Raw genomic sequence first — 15,429 nt, 5'->3', positions numbered from 1 at the left:
CTGTCTTGCTGTGGTTTCCTTCCCTGCAATGTCTCAATTTATCTTGGTTCAAACACCTAAAATGACTTTCATTTAGACCCAGGTAATTTATCTAGCTTGATCACTAGCTCCTCTCCATTTCCTCCTTTCTTGTTGATTCAAATATGTTGTGCTCTCTCATGCCATCCTTCCAGAGGTTCTGGTTCTCCATCGTGTCCAATTTATATTTTTTTGTTCTCACTAGCATAACTGGTCTTGTAGTGTAATCTAATATTGTCTCTTAATTTATTGCCCTACTCTTTTTAGCCTGCCAGAAATACTAGCCTTGATGCTTGCCTACATTTATGTCTTAAAAAAGAACTACTTTTTCACTCATGGGGCAGAGAAGGCTCCACCTTCTCATTCACCACTGAGCTTCCAGTTCCAACTGTGCATAAGAACTTCTCAGAAGGAAAGAGAAAAAATTGCATCAACTGAATATGACAAACAAAGCAGCACATCTAATGCTCAGTGAGCCAGACTGCTGCACCATGGCTTTATGTCTAGGTTGGCTATGAAGGATGAGAAGCCAAGTGACAAGCCAGGCCCATGCAGAATGTTCCCTACAGCTGACAGGCAATCGCCAAATCCCACATCTGGGAGCTCACCAAGAAAGGATCCAAACATTGCTGTGTGATTGCATCCACTGCTGCCAGAACCTGCAGCTGAATCAAACTTTTTGTATCTGCTGACAGGCCTAAAAGAATCTGTGCTGACACTAGAGCACGTCTGTTAACCTCTTCCTAGGTCAATTAAACTAGAAGTCTTCCTGTGTTTGTGCTGTCCTCCAACCTTAAAAGAATTATAAGCAAGGTCCAGGAAGGTAATTAATGAATTGTATCCAAGACAAACAGAGGCAGGAGATCCTTAACATCCCCTTGCTGCCAAGAACATCTGTTCATAAATTGGAAACTTAGAAGTCAGAAACTACTTAAAATGAGCAAATAAAAGCAGTTGTTGCCCTATCAGTATTAAAAATATACATATACACATGTATACAAAACTCAATTTTAATGACAGTAGAGACTGTTAAATTATTATTCCATTTTTATTAGCCTAAATAACACACGCTTTCCTACTTCTAATTACCCTTTTTGTTAGCAATATGATTCTATGGCAAAAGTTTGCTCTCTTTGGCACCAGCTTGAGACAAATATCTTCATGCTATTGTGCCCTTTAGGAATACTGTCAAATTCAATCATTCAGGACTCATGAGTCTTGCACTAACATGAAGAGATTGATTTGAAAACCATGGGACTAAAGTCCTTTTTTCTGTTTTTCATTTTCCATTTCCATTCCTTAACCAGGAAAGCTGAGATTGCCAGCTTTGCTCTCACATGCAAATGAGTGCAGCCCTAGAATAATGCACTCAGATGTGGCAGTGACTGTCTCTGCCAGCATTTTCTGATCAGTTATATCTGAAATATCAAGAATTATTGTGGTGTCAGAAAACATGCCACAATATATAGCAGTCTCTACAGCCTATTTAAAGGCAGTTAAAAATAGAGATAAAAATTACTTCAGGCAAAGATACAGAGGAATTCCCAACCTTTTATAAATCAGGTCTCATTCAAACAAAGTATTTTTCAATAAAATCTATTGATATATACCTAATAAGTAATGTAGGCTCTCCTACACAACGAAAAGGTTTTAAAAGGTCAAGCTGAGTGAGCTGATGAATTTGCTATAGCAGAATGGGTTTGTGCATACCTTGGCTTATAGACAGAGCACAGCTGTTAATGGTAATAATTTTTACCTGTATGTGCAAAGTGCTGAGGGTGGTTGAGCCATGGTGTGCACAGCTCTGATGCTCACATTGCAAGATGGATACTGAAAAAATAGAGTATAGAGAGGAGCTACAGAATTATCAGAAGTCAGAGAAAATGCTATATAATTGAAGAACTAAAAATCTGAACCTACCCACTGAATTGAAAAGATTGAAAGGTGAGTTGATAACTGTATACATGTATGCACACAAAAAATATTGAATATAGGGGCCACTTGAACCTACCAGAGTGAAATAAGAAGGAATAATGTCTAGTAGCTAGAATCAAGTAAAATAAAATAGTTTTCAGTACCTAGTTCTGTTCTGACAGTAAGTATTCCTTGGAATAGTGAAGGGCTGTCATTGATTACTTGGCTTTCGGTGTCTCCAGATTGAGACCCAGTGCCTCCCCTGGAAAACACAGGCTAGATAAACACAGGCTATGTCGTGTTTGAGTACAGCAGGCTTAGTTCAGGGTTAAATACACTTGCCTGTAAGTTACAGGAGATCACACTATATACTTCCATAGTCTACTTTAGACTTTATAGACAAATTTCTGTACTTGGTAAACTCTCCAAAACATCTATAAATAATTCTTTTCCTCCTACCACCCCAAGTTTAGCTTTCCTTTCCATGCATACCTCATCTGTATTTGACTATTCTGTGCCACTTGCACAGCGCTGTGGCTGGGAAAATATCACTGACAGGTTATGGAGGCACCCACTTCTTGTCTCAGCTGCCGAGACTGCACATCTCTCAGAGACGTTTCTTAAGTAGTATCATGGCCCTCACTTATATTTGACCTCTAGGAGAATGCACTTCATCCAGTTCAGCTCTCTTTATAGCTGGTCTGGAGTTGTGCTTCAGAGACTTCTTCAGCCTTTCAAAGAAAGTAGATAAAATCAAAGCTTTCCTCAGCAGCAACAGTCCTTTTGAAGTCATTTAAATGTTCTTATAATTTCAGCAGCTTTTGTGATTGCTTACACCTAACAGGAATATTTGGCTTAGCCAAACTGGTACATGTGTAACTAAGGGTAAAGTTGGCATCTTATGTGTATTAGCTGTGTACTTTTCCTTCCTTCATGTTTTATATTGTCTCTTTGAATGTAGAGCTACAGTTTTCTTTGTTGTTCTTTATATTTTATCAACACACAAGATTTTCCTCATGGCTAAATAAGAGATTCTGGTCTCCTAATAGATATGTAGATAACACTGTGTTTTTGCTCCAGTATCTGACATAAGGCTGAATCTGGTAACCTCACTTACTGAATAATTGTGTTGTCGTTGGGAATACTCACACATGTAAAATGAGTAGGACTTGGCCCTTTGGTCATATTTTTGTAATAAAAGATAAAATGAGATTTTTAGGAAACTGCAACTTATGACCATAATATTTATGAGGCTGTCAGGACTGCACTGTAAAAATTCATATTATTTAATTCTTCACTCTGACACTAAAGCATCATTTCATTTATATGCAAATAGGAATATGCTGTTTCTTCACTGAAGAAGCTGTTTGAATTATTCAGATTTTATTAATAAAGCTTCATAAATAAGTATTTTTTCTACTCAATTGGTAGTGGCCAGGGGAGAGAATCTATTTATCAGACTTTGTTATTATGAGCTTCATAACAAAATATGAAGATTTATGGAGTACATAATTAGATGTTATGTGATTGTAATGGAAACATTGGGTTATCTAGATGAAATACTCTTTTCTTTATGCATTTCTCCTTGGCAGAGGCACTTTCTGGAAAATGGGCAAAACCTATCCCCATCACTAAGTTCCAAGTAATGCCTATGAAAGGCAGAGAAATTTAATATCTTTTTTTAATCATACACACTGAAATAATTTTGAATAAAAGAAGATGCCTAAGGAAGACTATAAGGAATGCCAGGGAGAAGCAGGTAGGGAAAATGCCTCCTCAGGGCAGAGGTGCTGGTCTGTAGACCGAGGGTTAACCTGTGTGGCAGTACAATCCAGCCTGACACTGCCTGGCCTTTAAACCATCGTTTAGGTGACTAGCAATTAATGGTCCCTTCAGGTACCAATCCTCGTGAGAGTCCAGATGTGAAATACCTGCTGAACATTACATAGCAGCCCACAGGGGTTTATTACTGTATGCTGTAATCCAAGCAGAGTTTTAACCTCACCCACAGAACCTCTGAAATCCACCACAACAAAACTACTGTAAATGAGAAGTAGAGAACATCCAGGCTGCAGGGCTGGTGCAGAGACCTGAGGATGTTTTGCAGGAAAAGTTGCTGGCTTGAATTTTGACCTTACTAATTGGGTATGGACTAAGTTTATTGAATTTTGTGCTTCTTTGGAAGCAAGACCTTGGAACACATCTTGTGGAAATCTCTCAACATCTCAAACTTATGAAGACTAAGAAATGAGACTTTAACTGTATACATGACTGTTCTTGAACCAATTTTTGCATGTGAAATAAGGACCTGTGAGCCACTGTGCTGGGCTTCTTGCAACTAAGCATTTAAGTGCATACATAACTTTAAATATATGTAACCTTCTTGAAGGCACTGAACTGGGTCGTGTGCTGCTGTTAGCAGCATATGCCAGGTAGATAAGGACCTCTGTGTGTGTATGTGGGTGTAAATGTGTAGGCATCTACCTGAAGGATCCTGCTTTGAGTAACACAATCAGAGAAGCAAAGGATGTTCTGAAAATTTTAAACTGCATAGTCACTGCAGACCTAATTATTGTCACAGCAAAATTTAATAATGTGCATTAATGCCTGCCATTTAACACATGATCAGGTGTTTTGAATGAGAAAATTCCTTTAAAAACCCCCTACTTTTCATGCTAGCTTGTATAGCCACATATTTTATTTTATTTTGTTTTATTTTATTTTATTTTAAACATTGAATATGACCTGAAAACACTACACTTAAAGTATTCATTGCATTAATTTTTGAAGACGAATGAATGCTGTAACACTGTAACTTTCATTTCTGGAGTTTGATTTTTTTAAAAAAGTCAATACAAAGATGATGGGCCTGTTCACCCCCACCTGGGGCCTCTGCCCACCCTGCCCAGCTCCCTATTTCAGCCTAGCCTCTGGTCATTGACTTGGGTTTTGGTGGTGGTGTAACAGTGCTGGTCCCTTGCTCTCTCCAGCCCTGCTTGGTTGTGGGCTGATGTCCTGAGCTGCCCCTGTGCCCAGGGAGGTGACAGATGGGTGTGGGGCTGTCCCCTCCTTGCCCTGCTTAGGTCCCTGGCTGGGGGGTGGGATGAGCCCTGGCTGGTGAGCTGCTGCCCAAACTGGGAGTCCCTCCCAGCACTCCAAGATTATATGATGCCTAGATTATTACATGTAGATTTTACTGTGGAAGAAAAGCCACATTTACCTTGGTTCTACTTTATCTCTCTTCCATTGCAAAGATGTACAGCAGAGACTCTCCGTGGAAGCCTTCCAGACCAGGTAGGTTTTGACCCATGTGTTTCCAGCCTGGCAACTGTCTTTGCACATAACTGTATGTGTTCCTGGGTCAGACTCCCAGGATCTTTGGCCAAAGGAAGCAAAGATAGAAATTTAAATCAGGCGCCATATATCCTAGTCTGGACAACTAAGCAACCTAATTTTTAGGCTTTCCCAGCCCAGCAATAAATCAGAAAAATTCTTGACTCTGGGCTGTGATATACTTGTAACTTTCTCCTGTTGCCACTTGAATTTTCCTTGGGGTAGCACCACTAAAATCTGAGAAAAGCAATTAATTTCTTGCAATATCTCATACTGAAAGTAGTCATACCTCCAAGTCAGCTGCCTCCAATGCTACTGCAGTGCCTACCAGCTACTGCAGGAATAACAGTACTGAATTTGAATAGAGAACCTTTTTGTGTTTTTTTGCTTTGGATTTTTCTTCTTTTCACTGAGAGGATAACATGCCTTGGAAAGGCTTTATTTAAAGTGTTTTCTGGTGCACTGCAGAGCTTGTTCTGTATTAAATTCCAAGGATGAATTCTCTTGTGAGTAGTTTACTGTGACTTGACTGATTCATTTATTTTTAAAGAGAATTGTCTGGGGCTTTTTGTTTTTCCTACTTTTTGTTACTCTCAGCTACAGCTGACGAAATGAAAACTCACTTCATTGTTATTATATGAAAAACTACAATGAGCTGACTTTCCTAATGACAGAAGAAGGTGGTAACTTCTGTGGGCTGGCAGAGGAACATGTTGAAGTTTACTGTGGCTTTGGCCCCATATGACAGGCACAGCTCTGTGTCAGGATACAGCAGAAGGTCTTTCTCAGGCTCTGGCACAGGGAGGGCAGGGATGTGATGATGTGGAAAGGCAGTTCTGCTTCTCCTCCTCCCTGCATGGAAAAACATGCCATATTTCTAGTCTACTGTGACCTCTGGCAAATAAGCAGGACCCTTGCTCTCCTTGTTATCAAGTTGCATATTCAGGTGTCTCAGACAAGCCCTCTCCAGAAGGGTGAGGACATGGGCCAAATAGCACATATGTCTGCATCTGAAATAGACAGGACACACATTTAAAAATGAACTTTGTTGAGCCCATAACTGCCATAATCTTCTAATGTTCCTTTAAGCATAGATACTCAACTAGACAATTTTATTATGTGACACCACCTTGCCTATATCTGGTTGCTTGCTTTCTGCTCTAGTATGTTTTTTGTGGGGAGGCATACAGGACATTAGTTGTTCCAAAATTCCTCCTACACAACACCATTTCTGGAGTTTGGGGATACCTTTCATATTCTCAGTGACGAAATATTTTAGTGCTGTACTTTGGTGTGAGCATGCTCCAAGTAGAGGGTTTTGCCGCACATGAGCTTTCCAGGGAGACTTTTGGTGACTACATTCTGATTTTAGCTCTGTTCTTCACTCTGTGGTATGCAAGTCACAGAACCATGCAGTACAGCCACAGAAATATGTGTGCTCATTATGAAACTGCTTCCTATTTAAGCTACAAAATATGGAAACTATGAGTTAAACTGATCAAAAGTTATGTCACTGTTCAAGAAAGCAGTAAGCCCAAAGCACCTGTGAAAATGGAAATATTGTTGTCCAACAGGTATTTCTAAAGCGTCTAATGTTAGGAAGAAAACTGAAAATTAACTTAATTCACAAGTAACACAGGGAGTACTCCAGATATTTTGCCTAACTGAAAATGGATTTTCTACTAACATTCCCTGAAAGGGGCAGGAGGGATGCAATGGCTGCATGTTCATACTTTGTCCATAGAAGTTGTCAGCTACCTGGTGACAATTGCGTGTATTCAGCAAACATGGGGTGTTGAAATGTCCCTGGTTTTGGTACAAGTGTGGTAGCAAACTGACCTTTGTACAAGTCCATGGCATTCTCAGACCTTGCTTTTTTGTCACAGAAATCTCTCCTAATCTCTCTTTTCACCCTCTGTTAACTTAAATTTGTATCAAAGTAAAAGGAGTCACTCAGAAACAGGTATTATATGAATTTTGAAAACAAATGGCAAAGCAATAGGATTGGATGGAAAGATTGAGAAAAGGATTTTTTACAGTTCTAGTTGCAAGGCCTGTGAAGCTGTTGTGGAAACATACAACTTAGCAGGGTGTCTTCCATCAGAGATTTGAGTAAGGGAAAAGAAATAAGGCAACTGTAATGTCTCCCTGCACTATGAACACTGCCTTTCATGCTGGAAGAAAGGCTGAGAGGCTATGCCATCCTGATCCCTCTGATATTCAATATCCTTATAGCCACAGGCTTTGTGTCCTAATCATTCCCTCTCAACTCTGAAAACTCAATTTCCTCTTGTTTTTTATCCAAAATACACCCTTTGGACACAGTTAGGGGTATTCGGTGTTGTAGATGGTCTGTTTATCCCAGTGCACTCTTGCACAGCACTGACCAATGGGACTTTATTCTCTGCTGACTTTATCTGCATTTGCATATACACAATGTGCACAAAGCTGTGTGTAACAGTTTTACTTGATAGCATTTGGTATCCACACAGCTATGATGAAAGTTACTTCCTAAGGAGAGGTGGAATGAGAAGTCCAGCCTTTAGATGAAAAGGTAGTCTGGAGTAAATCCATGGAGAAAAACAAGGAGAGACATTTTTAATAGATCCTGAAATCAATGAAGAGCTGGTAGGGATAGTTGGAGATGAAAAATGTCATATTTTTACATTAAAATTGGCCTTTAGAGGATTAATTTTAATATTTCTGCAGGGTGCTTATACTGAGAAGCACCAAGGTCAAAATACAAGTATTTCAAATTAGGAAAGCAAACAGCTTCAATGATAGCTTTAAATAATCAGATTTCTTAATAGGAGACTTCAGTGAGGATAAAATTATGGTAGAAAAATAGATTGCTAAAGCATTGAGCGCAGTAATCTGCAGCCACAGGAGAATTGGGGTGTGGAAGAAAGCCAGGGTCAAGGATGAAGTCAGCATGCCAGCCAACAGGGACAGCCAGTAGGTCAGAATGGAGCAAAACAAGAGAGTGAGCAGCACATGTATAATAAATGTGATAGGCAGGGCCAAATCCTGCCTGAGCTTACATCAGTACAATTTCAATGGCTGAGTCCTCTTAACACGGTGTCACTTCCAATATGATCTAACAACATACATGCAGGCTTTTATTTAAATCACTGCACAAGGCTAGATTTTCCACTCTCCTATGCTGTTTCTAGGCAATTGTAACTTCATTGTTCTACTGCTCTTACTGTCATGGTCTTAGATAGTGTTGAATTTCTTCTCTTGTGTGTCTTCTATGAGTAAAAATTCACCTGTTTCTTATCGGCCTTCTGTTTTAGCAAGACTAAATTCTTCAAGTTAAAGGATCATTTTAGGAAAGCATGGTATTGCACACTACTTCTTGAACAGTACACCATTTTATTCACACTTTAAAACTGAATTCTTTGTGCTTTCTACCCACTGGTCCTCATTTAAAAAAATTAGGGGGTGTTTTTTCTTTTTTTTTTGTTACACTATTAGTATTCATGCTTTTCCATATTTTCACAGCATTGTTTTAAAAAAGAGTGATAAAGAGGAGAATCAGCTTCCAGAACTAATAAGCTGGGAAACTGACTGCAAAACACCTTTCTTGTAATATCTTTTATATTTGTAGCATTTATGTTCTTTTTGAAGTCATGTGAGAACTCATGAACTGAGAACTGTTTGAACTCATGTGAGAACAGTTATTTTAATCTAATGGTTTTCCCTACAAGTAAAACTGTGCCCACTTACCTGCAAGTATGCATGCAAACAAGGATTTACTACTCTGAACCAAGAATAAACGACAGGTATTTAGGTTTTTGCACTCTAGCTTTTTAAACTCTAGCTCTTTTATTCTTGTTGTTTGGCAAAAAAAAAGAAACAAACTCCTACAGGTGATTTTACAAATAAAAATTTAAAAATTGGAAGTCTCTAAAAGCCACCACATGCCTGCCCCAAAACTCCAGGCTTTACCCTCTTTAACTCCTTTTTATCTATACTTTCCCTTAGATCAGCAATACAGAGAAGACTGTATTTACTCCTTGTTTACATCAGAGTAACAGAGCTAGAATTAACCCTCAGCTGACTGACTAATGCAGAGTAGCAGCAGCACTGTCTGGGGTTTCCACGTGCTTGCCGTGCTTTTGGTCCACAGAGCTGCCAACACAGGAACAGAGAGCCCCGGTTCTGAGAGAAGTGTTCCATACCTGCATGCAGAAGAAGAAAGCAATACATACAGAGAAAACTGTGCTGTGCCCAGCACGGCAGCATCCCTGGCGGAGCTGTGATCCCGGCGGGCACAGGGAAGAGTTGGGAGCCCCCAGCAGACAGCAGCGCTGGGGCTCTCAGACCAAAGCAGCCTGTCAAAGAGAAGTTTTATACTGAAAAGAGAGTAATACATATATCACTTAAGGCATCTAGCTTAAAATATTAAAAAGGAAGACAGAACTATGGTAAGGAGGGTTCTTTTAGAAAATTGCCTGTGGACTGTATTTTAAAGTTCTGAAGCTGTTCCCTCAAGCTATTTTACACAATACCCAGTTTTCTTGAGTTTCAGAAGTACTAATGATTCAATGGATGCAGAATCACAGAAAGCTCCTGAACTCATTCTATACTCTCCTCCACTGCCTTGAAGTCCTATTTTCAGCTAGTGGTTCAGAATTAGAGAGCATTGCAAAAGGACAAAACCTCTCTGTGATGTTAACTGATACCTTCTTTGACAGAAATTAATTTTAAACCAGAGAAATTGGATGCACATGAATGAAATATTTTTTCTTTATCCTGAGAACTGGTAGATTACTAACCTAGATGCTTGGTTTAATACAACAATTATGGTAATGAAATGCAGCATTGTCTTTTGTGTCTGGTATCAGGGTTTTTTTCTTCTCTTTTCCAATATTTCAGTAGATATTTATTGAGAGTTTTATGTTTAAAATAGCAGTTACTTGAAATGTTGTAAATATGAATAGAAATTGGGTAAGTAGCAATCCCCTTTCCCCAGTTTAATATGAGGATAGTATTTTTTTAATCTTTCAAAACATATGGTAAACAGTTTCTTGTAAAATTTCAAAATAACCCAGAAATACTATTTTGAGCAAATTTCACTTTTATAGGACTTAAGATACATGCTGCATACTGTCTAGCTATATAAATAATCATGGGAAAGTTGGCTTGTTTTTATGACAATAGCAAATAACATTGCTGAGATTTTTCAAATCAAAATTGCAGTTTTAATAAAGTACAGCACAAACTGCTCAAGCATCATCTTGAATCTGTACTAAATTGTCCAAGTATAAAGACAAAGCTAGCCAAACTGCCTAACATGAGTATGATATATGGTAAAATCTTATTCTGTAATAATGATGCCAGTAGGCTTCCCAGAAATCAACAAAGGAATCACTAGTTATAACCATTAAAAATAAAGCTATGCTTTACTACCAGTGAAGTGAGGTGGCAGTTACAGGGAAATCAGTCTGAGTCCTTGAAATTCCTTGTTTTTCAGTGACACAGTGTAAAACTCTTTAATTGGCAGGAACAGAATAATGGTCAAAATGCTTATTTCAAGCTGAAAATGTAGCAGTGGTAGTTTCAAGAGGGGAATTGTGCTGCTGTCTTGTTCCCTAAGATAATTACTGTAGAATAGTTTGTGCTCTTAGAATGATATGTACCAGTACATGTGCTTATATTTCTGGGCTTCCCATGTATGGGGGTCTATATTTAGAGCTGGAGGCATGTTTCATGCCCTCAGTGTCAGATAAAAAGGACCAGGTGACACCCAAGCTGTGTTTTCAACCCTTGAAATACACACAACACACACCCATGAGCAAATGACAACACAGATAGACTGAAAGACAAATTCCCTTTAGTCTTTGGGAAACAGATGACAAGAAGCAGTAGTAATGACCCTAATTTAAAAGCTGGGAATATATTAGGGGAAATAGGAATTTTCTTTTGAAATATGAAGTACATGTAAGGTAAAGGTAACCAGATCTTTCTTTGGGAGCTAACCTAGGCAGGTGCTACAGAAGCTGGGAAGTCAAGATCCAGATGCCCCTCTCAGGAGCTTCAACCACACTTTGAGGAGCACTTTCCTATGCGGCTTCTTTTTTTTTTCTTTTTTCTTTTTTCTTTTTTTTTTTGTTGGGGTTTTTTTTGGTTTTGAGTAAGCTTCCTCTGCTTTTCTGACGTCTCCTGTTTTATTTCACAGTTGTTATTGTGGTGTGATAGATCTCAGCTCCATCATGATAACTGCCTTGTGCTTCTGCTCTCCTCTGGCATCTGGAAAGCAGTGGTTGGAGCTGCCTTGCAGAGCTCTTGACTCTGGCTGGCAACATAATAAATGTGTGCTCTAGAATTACAGGATTGCTGGGCTTATGTCTTAGCATTTTAGTGCATTTCTCTTGCTCACATTCCAATTTTTAATTACTATTATTTTTAACAAATACTGTGAGTTTAAGTTAATTCTGGAGTTCTTTAGATCTATATTCTGTACCTTGTGCACAGGTGATTAAGATTCTTCCCCATACGTATAGAGTAGCTATAAGGAATAGCTTGGAACTGTGACTTTTGTTTCGTTTGTTTTGTTATGGGGTTTTTTTGGGGAGGGTTGTGGTTTGGTTTTTTTTTTTTTGGTTTGGTTTGGTTTTTTTGTTAAGAGGAGATTTATCCTAACACTTTGTTTTCTTGGTACTCCTGCTGTTGCCACTTCTATTGCCCAAGGAAATGTTTCTGCCTCAAATCCCTCTGCTTCCACAGTCTATGCACAGACCATGAATATAGGCCAAAGGTCACTCTTTGGAGAAAAAGACAAGTGGAGGGAAAAGGAAAAGTTACAGGTCTCAAAAAGGGGGTGACTTGGTGAAATTTAACGGCTTTTTACATGAAGGAGCTCAGGTTGGGGATTCTTACAGCCTCCTTGGTCATACCATCCTGGCTCTGTAGAGGTAAAGTCAGAAGAAAAACAAGAGCCAAAACAAGGAGACAGGAGGAGAATTTCTTTTTGTATATATATTTAATTAAAATGCTCTCTGAATATAATGGGAATTTTATTGATCAGCAACTTCTCAACAAAGAAAATATGACTTTTCATGAAAAAAGTATTTTCACATTGGGTATTTTGTAGTCAGCTTATGAAGACCAAATGTTGAAGTCATTTGCCTAGATGATGCAAATCTAGCTTGTTTTATAGGAAAGCAAGACAAATGAGTACAAAGAAGTAACAAATGCTACTAACACTTGAAATTCACACTTTGTAACATTTAGCAATGCTGCAGCAATAGTTTAGGTTAGGCTGGTATTTTTTTGTAAGTTAGCATGACTTGCAGAAACATTCTGTTAAGACATGAGTTTTTAATCTTCAGTTTCTTTCATACTAAATTGAACAGTTTTAAGACCTATATAAAATCCACTCCTGCATTTCAATGTTATTAGAATGTGAACAAATTACATTTTGCACTTTTAAATAGTGATTGACCTTTTGGCTTTTCTTGCAAATGTGATCCAAACATCACTGATGTCACTAGAAATACTTTGCTTACTTATAGTGGATAGTTGATTGGATTCCTTTGCATGAATTAAATATTTGGACAAGAGCAAACATGATTGTATTTTCTTGTAGCCTAGGGGAATGCAGTGATTCGGCTGGGGGGTCTCTGAACTCTAAGGTGATTTTCCCGAGTCAAACCGTCATTTTGGCACATATATGCTCTTTCTACATTAGGTTTAATTACTCCATACAATTTTAAATGGTTTTACTCTCTAAGAGCTGATACAGGCCTGGATCACAAAACCCAATAATGGAGTAACTGGAGCTTTCACTCATGAGATGGGAGATGTGGACTGAAATCACAGAAAGGGAAGGGATCTTGGGTGAATACTATAATGCTGTTTGGTAAAATGGAAAGGGAGAAGCCTACCATACTTTATAGTGATATGCTACACTAAGTAAATTTCCAAGTCATCCTTAGAAGTACATAGGAAGCCAGGGCTTTCACTTTTCCACAGAACATGACAGCAGAAAACACACATACCACCTTCCAGCAGAAGACAACAAAAGTGTCAGACCACTATGACACCGAGCTCTTCTGCAGACAAAGTCCAGTGATCATTCCATCTTTTCTTTGTGTATTTAAATGTATATGTCCTCTTCTGAACATCTTAACACAAAATTTACCAGTAAGTCTATATGGTCTGAATTAATAAATGAAAGGGTTGATTAATGAATAGCTGGACTAAATATGCAGATTACAAAGTTTTCTTCGAGGCTTTATATGAGATGTTTTAAAAACTTTATCAATGTCAACGTGTCAGCCTGCATTTCTCTGTGAAATCTTGAAACTGCTCTTTCATCTATGTTGTAAACACATCAACAAGTATGTAGAATGTCTTGACTTTGAAATGCTGTCACCTACTTTCTGTATCGTTGTCAGTAGTCAGCTTGTTATAAAAGTGTTTCATATCTAACTCTGTTTCTTTTGGTAGTGTGTCGACATACTGCATTTTTCAGCTGTGTTCCTTGCTGCCTCTTCCATTTTTATCAAAAAGTCTGTGTGACAGAAGTTTTTCTCTTTCTTTGCAACATGTTGATATCTCAGGTTCTCCACTGTCACCAAAGCAGTTGTGCTACTTTGAGGATAAGTTGAGTCTGTGTAAACCATCTTCAGCGTTTTGTGCCAAAGTGCAGTGGGATTTTGTACTCAAATGTTTTTGTGATGGTGAGAAGTCCCCAAGCTTCAGTCATTGCCTTTGCTTCTTAGTTTGGAAGTTTCCCAGAATGTGTTCTATTTAATACTGTGCCTATTCCTGAGATGCTTGGCAGGTTGGAGCCCACAATTTGCGTGGAACAAACCCATCTGGTAATGGACAATTTCTTAAATATGAGTGAACTCAGGCATTCTATTCTGCTGTTTCTCATGTAATTTTTTGTTTTGTTTTGGGGTTTGTTTTCAGAACATTTCAGGAACTGGTAAAATTTCCTCAAGTGGCCCAATTGGAATCTGAACATCTGTATTCAGTTACTGCATTTCAGAATGTAAGACACTTGCTACTTTAACGTTTTGAATTATACTTGTTTCACAAGGATTTTCAGTCCGAAAAATACAATACTGCTGGAGTTTACAGCAGTACAAATTTGGTTGAATTGGAAAAAATACTCTGTTCAAATGCATTTGAGACTTGTGCAATAAATTGCATAGATTTGTACATGAAGGTCAGTAAACCCATGGACTATCAGGAAGTACTGAACAGATACCTTAATAATAGAATACTTTAGGTTGGAAAAGACCTTTAATATCATCAAGTCCAACCGTTAACTCAGCATTGCCAAGTCCACTACTAAATTATGTCCCCAAGGATGACGTTTGCAGACCTTTTAGATCCCCCCACAGATGGTCACTCCACCGGTTCCCTGGGCAGCCTGTTCCAATGCCTGATAACCCTTTCCATGAAGAATATCCATTCTATGCAATCTTTGTCTGGCGCAACTTGAGGCCATTTCTTCTTATCCTGATATTAGATACTTGTAAGTTCCTACATCAATATGGTTCGAGTGCTGTAAAACACAATTTCCTGGAATCTGAGTCAGGAGGGTTGGCTTGTGTCCATTCTATCATCTGCAAGGATGCACAATATTTCTGTACTTGTATTTACTGTTGTGTATTACTTGCACTGCAATAATATCCAAATGCTCTCCTCAGGACTAAATGACAATTTGTTACCTGTGTACAAGACACACAATTTTGCACTTAACCGTTCTATAATGTATCAGTAAATATAGTACATTGTCAGGCATCAAATTAGTAAATTTAAAATCATAAGACTTAAGGCAATGTTCTTTATGATCAGAAAAGTCGAAATAGGGAAAAAATATAAACTTTGAAGAATGTGTGCTTTCTACCTTAATGCAAGGAGTATAAACTTCATTTTTGAAGAAAGATCAGTGCATGAACTTGTTTCCTCCTCTATCAGTATAGATCACATTCCTGATAACTAACATATCATAAAGAAACATTTTCTAGTTATGGTATGTTTCAAAACCAGGTTGACATGAACCAGAGATCAAACAAAATCTGTATACACGGACCTACTTTGAAAAAGCTAAGGATCTGTAGGGTGTTCAGATCATATAGTCTGCAGAAATTTAATTGGCATATCATTGCTGTTTAACTTAAAATGCACAGCATAGCTACA

The 15,429-nt window shown here is 38.3% G+C and overlaps 1 protein-coding gene across 1 annotated transcript in view; it reads left to right on the top strand.

The window, feature by feature from the left end:
* Positions 1–5,174: 5,174 nt before the first annotated feature.
* The window catches only part of HFM1 (helicase for meiosis 1), a 52,835-nt gene continuing 42,580 nt past the window's right edge, over positions 5,175–15,429 (top strand). The window contains exons 1-2 of the mRNA XM_085068039.1: positions 5,175–5,226; positions 14,191–14,272. The gene's annotated coding sequence lies outside the window, so the exon portion shown is untranslated. The remainder of the gene's footprint in view (positions 5,227–14,190; positions 14,273–15,429) is intronic.

The sequence above is a fragment of the Lichenostomus cassidix genome, chromosome 8 (assembly GCF_008360975.1).
Source record: "Lichenostomus cassidix isolate B80296 chromosome 8, HeHo_3.0, whole genome shotgun sequence".
In the NCBI taxonomy this organism is placed as follows: domain Eukaryota; kingdom Metazoa; phylum Chordata; class Aves; order Passeriformes; family Meliphagidae; genus Lichenostomus; species Lichenostomus cassidix.
This window is presented reverse-complemented; position numbering and strand designations above follow the sequence as displayed.